This window comes from Triticum urartu, chromosome 3 (genome assembly GCF_003073215.2).
Source record: "Triticum urartu cultivar G1812 chromosome 3, Tu2.1, whole genome shotgun sequence".
NCBI lineage: Eukaryota > Viridiplantae > Streptophyta > Magnoliopsida > Poales > Poaceae > Triticum > Triticum urartu.
The window spans coordinates 625,617,260-625,628,587 of record NC_053024.1 but is presented as its reverse complement, the minus strand read 5'-3'; positions in this window follow the sequence as shown (position 1 = coordinate 625,628,587).

Here is an 11,328-nt window from a genome sequence, read left to right as displayed (position 1 = left end):
AATCAGCAAGGAAGGGTGGCAGACAGCGTCGAGGGGGAACATCAAGAGATTTGCCTGATGACCTCTCAGAGCTGTATAAGACAGATCCAGAAGAGGATTACAATCAGCGCAAGACATGAATCCAATGGATTCGAAGATATTGGGCAGAACAGTGGTTCAAGTACAGGTACGTGACCCAGGAGTATGCTGAGAAGAATGCCATCAAACGACCCTGGGGAGACATTCTATACAGAAATCTTCAACCCAAGTCCAGAGCTGAAGCCATTGAACAGGCTTCTATCCTTGCATGGTCCGTGGACCGCAGCCTGTGGATGCAGACCCATCTTCATTACTGTGGTGCCGCGATGATAATCTGTTCAAGCGCAACCTTCAGTTTGGCAGGAACTCGGCCAAAGAGAACAAGAAGTCACGAGGCTTAGACTTCAATCCAGCCCCCTATACTCCTCGTGCTGATGGCACACGCAACGCTGAACCCAATATTGTTGGGCCCTTCTACAACCTGGAAGGTCTCATCACTCATATCATGGTTCAAGGGATAGCCGTGGATGAGCCTGCAGATGACGCTGAATCTGATGAAGCGCCTGCACCGCCAAAGCCAAAGAAACTGAAGATGCCTAAAGCTTCAGAGCCTGCTCCTGCAGCAAAGGTCTTACAGGCGAAGCCTTTGGCCACTTCACCTCCTGAACACAGTGTGCAGTCTGAAGATTTGTCATGCATCGCCAAGCCCTCGAGAGTAAAGATGCCCTTGCAGCCCACCAGCCAAGAACTGACGGCTGCTGCTATTCTGCGCAATGACGCCATTGATGTGTCCAGCAATGAAGATCTTGCAGATGACGCTCTTGAGCAACTGATCTAGAGCAAGGAAGAAGCAGAGATCTTCAATGATTTGCATCTCTTTGATGTGGCAATCATCCATAACTTCATTGATGATTGGTTTGACACGCCCAACCTCAGCTTTGAAGATCTGCAACTTCCAATTGGCCTCAGTGTCGCCTTCACTGGCGCCGTTGCCTCTGAGCTAGCTCTCGCTCAGCGCATCGTTGAACTGAAGCAAAAGATCGACTATGAGAAAGCTCAGTTCAAGAAGCACATGGCCAAGCTCAAAAACTATGAATATTCACTTGCTCAGGCCTATGAATATGAATATGAACAGGGTTCGTGACCCACGAGTATGCTGATAAGAATGCCATCAAACGACCATGGGGAGACATTCTATACAGAAATCTTCAACCCAAGTCCAGAGCTGAAGCCATTGAACAAGGCTTCTATCCTTGCATGGTCCGTGGACTGCAGCCTGCGGATGCAGACCCATCTTCATTACTGTGGTGCCGCGATGATAATCTGTTCAAGCGCAACCTTCAGTTTGCCAGGAACTCGGCCAAAGAGAACAAGAAGTCACGAGGCTTAGACTTCAATCCAGCCCCCTCTGCTCCTCGTGCTGATGGCACACGCAAAGCTGAACCCAATATTGTTGGGCCCTTCTACAACCTGGAAGGTCTCATCACTCATATCATGGTTCAAGGGACAACCGTGGATGAGCCTGCAGATGACGCCTGAATCTGATGAAGCGCCTGCACCGCCAAAGCCCAAAGAAACTGAAGAAGCCTAAAGCTTCAGAGCCTGCTCCTGCAGCAAAGGTCTTACAGGTGAAGCCTCTGGCCACTGCACCTCCTGAACACAGTGTGCAGTCTAAAGATTTGTCACGCATCTCCAAGCCCTTGAGAGTAAAGATGCCCTTGCAGCCCACCAGCCAAGAACTGACTGCTGCTATTCTGCGCAATGACGCCACTGATCTGTCCAGCGATGAAGATCTTGCAGATGACGCTCTTGAGCAACTGATCAAGAGCAAGGAAGAAGCAGACATCTTCAATGATTGGCCTCTCTTTGATGTGGCAATCATCCATAACTTCATTGATGATTGGTTTGACATGCCCAACCTCAGCTTTGAAGATCTGCAACTTCCAATTGGCCTCAGTGTCGCCTTCACTGGCGCCATTGCCTCTGAGCTAGCTCTAGCTCAGCGCATCGTTGAACTGAAGCAAAAGATCGACTATGAGAAAGCTCAGTTCAAGAAGCACATGGCCAAGCTCAACGTGCAAGATGTGAAAAACTTCAAGATTTATGCTACGCATGAGCTCAAGGAAGCCTTTCTCAAGAAGCGTGAAGAAGCTAAAGGTTCTCGTGAGCGCATGAAGAGCCTGGCTGACAAGTGTGTGCAAGCCTACAATGAGGCTGAGAAGCGCAAGGCTCTTGGAACATATTCAAAAACTGTTAGACAAAAGTGATGATCTGTTAGACGCTGAAATGACTCGATCCCAGTCCTTAATTGAAGACATAAAAAATCTTCACGTTAAGTATGAGGAACTTGAAAATCGTCATGAAATGCTCTCTACAACTCATGAAAAGCTTTCATATGATTATCTTCAAAGGAAGCAAGATTTTGAGAAATTGAGAGCGGCTCATGAAGATCTTCAAAAGGAAAACGAGTCACTTCGCGCCGAACAGATCAGTTCAGCTCAGGAAGGATTTGAACCACCATGTCTTAAATGCATCGAGCGTGATAACACTACTTCTGTTGCTGGGTGTTGAACTGCTGCTACTATTGCAATATCTTCAACTGTTGATGTGGTAACTAACCCCTCTGCTGAGGATACCACTGCTATTGCTGATGACGAATGCTAGGTTGAAGACATTGCTTGAAACAGGGATGTACAAAATTCTCAAAGGGCATCAGACACTATGTGATGTCCTCAAAAGGCAGATCCTGAACCGAACCCCTAGGAAGGAGGGTGTTGGGTTCGAAAGGAAAATGAATGCTGATGGCTCTTACTGGAAACCTGAGCAGTACCCCAAAACCACATGGGTTGCTGCAAAGGAACCTTCAGCGATCCATCCACCCTATCTGGCTTCACTTGTGCTAATCCCATTGTTATTGATGAATCCTTTGATGCAAACTATAAACTGTTTAAGAATCAGAATGGTGAAGTGTTTGCCAGGTATATTGGTAGTAACTGCAGAATGGGCCGCCTATGAAGAAAGTCTGGGTGCCGAAAAGGTGTTTTGGAGAATCTTCCTGTGAATGTCGTCATGAAACCACAAGTGAAGAAGACAAACCCCAGACCACAGGCTTCATATGGTCCAAAGGCTTCATACAGACAGAGACTCACCTTGAGTCACACTAATGGCAAATGTTTTGCAGGGAAACCTTACTCAGGCCTATGAATATGAGCGTGTTTCATCAAACCGCCATGTTCATAAGACCAAAAACTATTCTGCTTATCCTAATGAGTACTATTGTCCACCTGCAAGACTTTTTGCTAGGGCTCCAAAGCCAAAGTTCTCAGATGCTGCACTTAGACTCATTGCTTCGAAGCCACCCTTGAAGATGTGGGTGGCTAAGAAAGCTTAACTCTCTTTTGCAGGGAAAGGTCTCCAGCCGAAAACCAAAATCGTCTGAAGCTATTGCTGGGGACCTTAAAACATCTTGTAGGGCGCAAGATCAAATGCCCAAATGGTCTTATTATGTATTTTGTTCCTGAGTCGCTTGCCACTTGCCCTATCAGTCCTAACCTCGATCTAAGCTTTCATAATCCACTTGCTCGTCAAATGTTTATGCTTCACAATTCTCTTCGTGAAGCCTATCCCCCTAACTGCACTGTAGGGTATCGACACCAGCTGCTTCAGAATGGATTATGATAGTGGGTGTACTAATCACATGACTGGCAAGTGAAGCCTCCTCATGGACTCAACCTTATGTCCATCTGAAAAAAGTCACATCACATTTGCTGACACTGGTAAAAGCAAGGTATTGGGTCTAGGTAGAGTTGCAATCTCAAAGGATCAACACATGGATAAAGTCATGCTTGTTGAATCCCTTGGTTTCAACTTAATGTCTGTCTCAATGCTTTGTGATTTAAACATGATTGTGATGTTTGGAAAATATCGTTGCCTTGTTCTAATGGAATCTGACAAGTCTCTAGTGTTTGAAGGGTATCGGAAAGATGATTTGTACGTGGTAGATTTCTCAGCAGGACCACAACTTGCAGTATGTCTTCTAGCAAAAGCTTCTGAATGCTGGCTCTGGCATCGAAGGCTAGGGCATGCTGGCATGAGGAACCTCCACACCCTTGCAAGGAAGAAGCATGTCATAGGCATCGAGGGCGTCAAGTTCAAGAAGGATCACTTATGCGGTGCCTGTGAAGCAGGAAAGATGACGAGGGCCAAGCATCCCTCGAAGACAATCATGACAACGACTCAACCCTTCGAACTGCTCCACATGGACCTTTTTCGGTCCCACTCATTACTCAACTCTTACTACTACTGCTTGTCTCTATGGCTTTGTCATTGTTGATGATTATTCAAGATATACTTGGGTGCATATAATCCTCTACAAGACTGAAGTGCAGGATGTCTTCAGACGCTTCGCCAATCGAGCCATGAACAACTATGGCGTCAAGATCAAGCACATCAGAAGTGACAATGGCACTGAATTCAAGAACACTGCCTAGACACTTATCTTGATACTTTGGGCATCACACATGAATTCTCAGCTCCGTACACACCGCAGCAGAATGGCGTCGTGGAACGCAAGAACAGAACACTTATTGAGATGGCCCGGACGATGCTTGATGAATACAAGACTCCAAGAAAATTCTGGCCTGAAGCCATTGATACTGCATGCCATATCATCAACCGTGTTTATCTTCACAAGCTTCTGAACAAGACATCCTATGAGCTCCTTACTGGCAAGAAGCCAAATGTCAGTTACTTCAGAGTATTTGGTGCCAGGTGCTGGATCAAGGATCCACATCACACTTCAAAATTTGCACCAAAAGCACATGAAGGTTTTATGCTTGGATATGGAAAGGATTCGCACTCCTACAGAGTCTTCAACCTTTTTCACTATAAAGTGGTTGAAACAGTGGATGTGCGGTTCGATGAGACTAACGGCTCACAAAGAGAGCACCTGCCAAACGTGCTAGATGAAGTTCCATCCAGTGAATCAATCAAACTTATGGGAACTGGAGAAATCATACCATCTGAATCTCAGCCTGAAGAGGAACTTATCATCTCCGCACCTGATCAAACTGAAGACAATGCTCAGCCTGAAGACAATCCTTCTAACGATGACAATGATCAGCAAGAGCAAAATCTTCGTCCTGTACATCCTCGTGTTGCAAATGAAGTACAGATTGAGAGAATAATTGATAGCATCAATGCACCAGGTCCACTCACTCGTTCAAGGGCAACACAGCTAGCAAATTTCTGTGGGCACTTCGCATTCGTCTCAATATCTGAACCCAAGAAAGTTGAAGAAGCCTTCATGGAACCTGAATGGATTCAAGCTATGCAAGAAGAGCTTCAACAGTTTGAGCTGAATAATGTATGGGAACTGGTTAAGCGTCCTGATCCTTGCAAGCACAATATAATAGGCACCAAATGGATATATCGCAACAAGCAAGATGAGCATGGTCAAGTTGTCAGAAACAAAGCTCGTCTCGTTGCTCAAGGGTACATACTCAAGTTGAAGGGATTGACTTCGATGAAACATTTGCTCCTGTGGCTAGACTTGAAGCCATACGCATACTGCTGGCCTATGCAAATCATCATAACATTCTTCTGTATCAAATGGATGTGAAGAGCACTTTTCTCAATGGCAAGATTGAAGAAGAAGTGTATGTTGCCATCTCTCTCTGCTTTGAAGATCCAAAACATCCTGACATGGTGTACAAGCTCAACAAGGCACTTGTATGGCCTCAAACAAGCCCCTCGGGCTTGGTATGACACACTCAAAGACTTCCTGAAGAGCAAAGGCTTCAAACCTGGTTCCCTCGACCCCACTCTCTTCACGAAGACATATGATGGTGAACTGTTTGTGTGCCAAATATATGTGGATGACATTATCTTCGGCTGCACCAATCAGAAATACAGTGAAGAGTTTGGATATATGATGCAAGAGCAATATCAGATGTTCATGATGGGTGAGCTAAAGTTCTTCCTTGGTCTTCAAATACGTCAGCAACGCAACGGCATCTTCATATCTCAAGAGAAGTACCTCAAAGATTTCCTGAAGAAATTTGGGATGCAAGACTGCAAAGGCTTCACGACGCCAATGCCAGCCAAACATCATCTGGGTCCCGACGACAATGGTAAAGAGTTCTATCAAAAGGTATACCACTCCATGATTGGTTCTTTACTTTATCTATGTGCATCTAGGACAGATATTATGCTTAGTGTTTGCATGTGTGCTCGATTCCAAGCGGCACCAAAGGAATCGCATCACTTGGCTGTGAAGCGAATTCTTCGATATTTGGCTTACACCCCAACATTAGGATTATGGTATCCAAAGGGCTCAGAGTTTGATCTGGTTGGATTCTCGGATGCTGATTATGCTGGTGACAAGGTGGATCGCAAGTCTACATAAGGCACATGTCATTTTCTGGGAGGATCACTTGTATGTTGGTCTTCAAAGAAGCAGAACTGTGCATCTCTCTCCACTGCTGAATCTGAATACATTGCTGCTAGATCTTGCTGCGCTCAGCTTCTACGGATGAAGCAAACACTCAAAGACTATGACATTCATCTGAAGCAAGTGCCACTCTACTGCGACAACGAAAGCGCCATCAAGATTGCCAACAACCCAGTTCAGCACTCAAAGAGAAAGCACATTGAAATTCGTCATCACTTTCTCAGAGATTCATGTGTGAAGGAAGAATATTGGATATCATAACACGTCACACTGAAGAGCAATTGAATATATCTTCACCAAGCCCTTGGATGAAGAAGAGGTTTTGCAAGTTACGGTGTGAGCTAAATATCATGGAATCCTCAAATGTCCTGTGATCAGGCACACATCCTAACACTTATGCATATTGATGACTTAGATGTGCAACACACCGAAGTAAAGTATATCTTCAATCATGAAGACTTAACATCTAAGTGTGAATACATTAATGTGGAATTTGACTTTGGAGCGACACGATAATTGTGCGCCGTGTCTGGGTCTAATACTTCCTATACGGTGGGTAATGCCACCACCAAATTTTTCTGTTTGAAGTTGTTTCACTCATGGTGTTACGTTTGGTATGTCTTCACATTTGGTTTGGCTTCAATCTCAACTTGTCTTTATGATTATCTTCACTATGTTGATTTGATTGTCTTTCACATATATATATATATATTAGTGTTCTGTCCTCTACAGCATTCACTTATAGCTATGTCTCCTTGTTGAATCTTTTGAACTAAGTGAATTTGATCGGACCCTAACCTCTCTATGCTTTCTATCTCAAACTCTATCTCTCCAAATCATTTGCATTCTATTGAAACTGTTGAATATCTTCTCTGCGTCCTTGTCAGCAGAAGATATAGAGACAAACATTAAGTATGTTTTCAATGCTAAATCCTTTCACCTGAAACCCAGAGAAGTGGGAATGACCACTCGGCAATCCAGGCGTGCGTGGGAACGTGGACAACCTCCGATATGTTGCATGATAGCCACGTTCCCTTGAGATGTGAATCGCCAGGGGCACCTGTGTAATAACACTGTGCCTGTCCCTGTCCCTATAAATACACGCCTCACCACAGTCATTATCCTTTCTTCCACTCTCGCACAAACCCCTAGCGCCACCGCTAGCCCTCGACAACGCCGGCGACGAAGCGCTTAGCAGCCGCGACCTCACTGACGCCGTCTTCACGCCGGCCCGTAGACATCGTCTTCTCCGCCGTCGCCGTAGGTGTCCTCCCTCGCCAAGTTAGGGCACGGACGATCGAACTTTCGGCCTCCTCTCCCACTCCGTCTAGCAGTTCTTTGTGTGGTAAATAAAACTTCCTTTTTACGGAGCCCTTTGATCCTATAGATTCATTACTTTCTACCACAAGCAGTTTCTGTTCACACAAGTTGGATCTATTTCATACTGCATATCATAATATGCCTAGTATGTTCACTTATGCTTCACAAAGTAGTTAGATTCCTCACTTGTACTTATTCGTGGATTCGTACAAAGCCTGGAACCAACTCTTTATCTATGAGTGAATGTCTTCGCACGGATGAGGTCAATGTCTTCTAAACTGATTTATCTTCAAAATCTTCTGAGAATGCATATGACCTCTTCCCCTTCCCTCGCACCTTAAATGCTGTCACAGGTACATGTCCGTTGGGAGAATCCCTTGGTTCTCAATAGTCTGCATTCGTTTGCAGAAATCTTACAGGCATCACATATTAACTCTCTCCCGAAGCCAGTTCCTGTTTGAACAGAAAAACGGAAGCCTTTGAAGCCTTTTCAGTTTAAGTTCATGGCTACAGAGAAATCAAGCAAGGAAGGGTGGCAGACAGCGTCGAGGGGGAACATCAAGAGATTTGCCTGATGACCTCTCAGAGCTGTACAAGACAGATCCAGAAGAGGATTACAATCAACGCAAGACACGAATCCAATGGATTCGAAGATATTGGGCAGAACAGTGGTTCAAGTACAGGTTCGTGACCCAGGAGTATGCTGAGAAAGAATGCCATCAAACCGACCCATGGGGAGACATTCTATACCAGAAAATCTTCACCCAAGTCCAGAGCTGAAAGCCATTGAACAAGCTTCTATCCTTGCATGGTCCGTGGACCACAGCCTGTGGATGCAGACCCATCTTCATTACTGTGGTGCCGCGATGATAATCTGTTCAAGCGCAACCTTCAGTTTGCCAGGAACTCGGCCAAAGAGAACAAGAAGTCACGAGGCTTAGACTTCAATCCAGCCCCCTCTGCTCCTCGTGCTGATGGCACACGCAAAGCTGAACCCAATATTGTTGGGCCCTTCTACAACCTGGAAGGTCTCATCACTCATATCATGGTTCAAGGGACAACCGTGGATGAGCCTGCAGATGACGCCGAATCTGATGAAGCGCCTGCACCGCCAACACCAAAGAAACTGAAGAAGCCTAAAGCTTCAGAGCCTGCTCCTGCAGCAAAGGTCTTACAGGCGAAGCCTCTGGCCACTGCACCTCCTGAACACAGTGTGCAGTCTGAAGATTTGTCACGCATCTCCAAGCCCTTGAAGAGTAAAGATGCCCTTGCAGCCCACCAGCCAAGAACTGCTGCTGCTATTCTGCGCAATGACGCCACTGATCTGTCCAGCGATGAAGATCTTGCAGATGACGCTCTTGAGCAACTGATTCAAGAGCAAGGAAGAAGCAGAACATCTTCAATGATTGGCCTCTCTTTGATGTGGCAATCATCCATACTTCATTGATGATTGGTTTGACATGCCAACCTCAGCTTTGAAGATCTGCAACTTCCAATTGGCCTCAGTGTCGCCTTCACTGGCGCCATTGCCTCTGAGCTAGCTCTAGCTCAGCGCATCGTTGAACTGAAGCAAAAGATCGACTATGAGAAAGCTCAGTTCAAGAAGCACATGGCCAAGCTCAACGTGCAAGATGTGAAAAACTTCAAGATTATACTGCATGAGCTCAAGGAAGCCTTTCTCAAGAAGCGTGAAGAAGCTAAAGGTTCTCGTGAGCGCATGAAGAGCCTGGCTGACAAGTGTGTGCAAGCCTACAATTAGGCTGAGAAGAGCAAGGCTCTTGGAACATATTCAAAAACTGTTAGACAAAAGTGATGATCTGTTAGACGCTGAAATGACTCGATCCCAGTCCTTAATTGAAGACATAAAAAATCTTCACGTTAAGTATGAGGAACTTGAAATCGTCATGAAATGCTCTCTACAACTCATGAAAAGCTTTCATATGATTATCTTCAAAGGAAGCAAGATTTTGAGAAATTGAGAGCGGCTCATGAAGATCTCAAAAGGAAAACGAGTCACTTCGCGCCGAACAGATCAGTTCAGCTCAGGAAGGATTTGAACCACCATGTCTTAAATGCATCGAGCGTGAAAACACTACTTCTATTGCTGGGTGTTGAACTGCTGCTACTATTGCAATATCTTCAACTGTTGATGTGGTAACTAACCCCTCTGCTGAGGATACCACTACTATTGCTGATGCGAATGCTAGGTTGAAGACATTGCTTGAAACAGGGATGTACAAAATTCTCAAAGGGCATCAGACACTAAGTGATGTCCTCAAAAGGCAGATCCTGAACCGAACCCCTAGGAAGGAGGGTGTTGGGTTCGAAAGGAAAATGAATGCTGATGGCTCTTATTGGAAACCTGAGCAGTACCCCAAAACCACATGGGTTGCTGCAAAGGAACCTTCAGCGGATCCATCCACCCTATCTGGCTTCACTTGTGCTAATCCCCATTGTTATTGATGATCCTTTGATGCAAACTATAAACTGTTTAAGAATCAGAATGGTGAAGTGTTTTGCCACAGGGGTTATATTGGTAGTAACTGCAGGAATGGGCCGCCTATGAAGAAAGTCTGGGTGCCGAAAAGGTGTTTGGAGAATCTTCCTGTGAATGTCATCATGAAACCACAAGTGAAGAAGACAAACCCCAGACCACAGGCTTCATATGGTCCAAAGGCTTCATACAGACAGAGGACTCACCTGAGTCACACTAATGCAAATGTTTTGCAGGGAAACCTTACTCAGGCCTATGAATATGAGCGTGTTTCATCAAACCGCCATGTTCATAAGACCAAAAACTATTCTGCTTATCCTAATGAGTACTATTGTCCACCTGCAAGACTTTTTGCTAGGGCTCCAAAGCCAAAGTTCTCAGATGCTGCACTTAGACTCATTGCTTCGAAGCCACCCTTGAAGATGTGGGTGGCTAAGAAAGCTTAACTCTCTTTTGCAGGGAAAGGTCTCCAGCCGAAAACCAAAATCGTCTGAAGCTATTGCTGGGGACCTTAAACATCTTGTAGGGCGCAAGATCAAATGCCCAAATGGTCTTATTATGTATTTTGTTCCTGAGTCGCTTGCTACTTGCCCTATCAGTCCTAACCTCGATCTAAGCTTTCATAATCCACTTGCTCGTCAAATGTTTATGCTTCACAATTCTCTTCGTGAAGCCTATCCCCCTAACTGCACTGTAGGGTACGACACCAGCTGCTTCAGAATGGATTATTGATAGTGGGTGTACTAATCACATGACTGGCAAGCGAAGCCTTCTCATGGACTCAACCTTACGTCCATCTGACAAAAGTCACATCACATTTGCTGACACTGGTAAAAGCAAGGTATTGGGTCTAGGTAGAGTTGCAATCTCAAAGGATCAACACATGGATAAAGTCATGCTTGTTGAATCCCTTGGTTTCAACTTAATGTCTGTCTCAATGCTTTGTGATTTAAACATGATTGTGATGTTTGGAAAATATTGCCTTGTTCTAATGGAATCTGACAAGTCTCTAGTGTTTAAGGGTATCGGAAAGATGATTTGTACG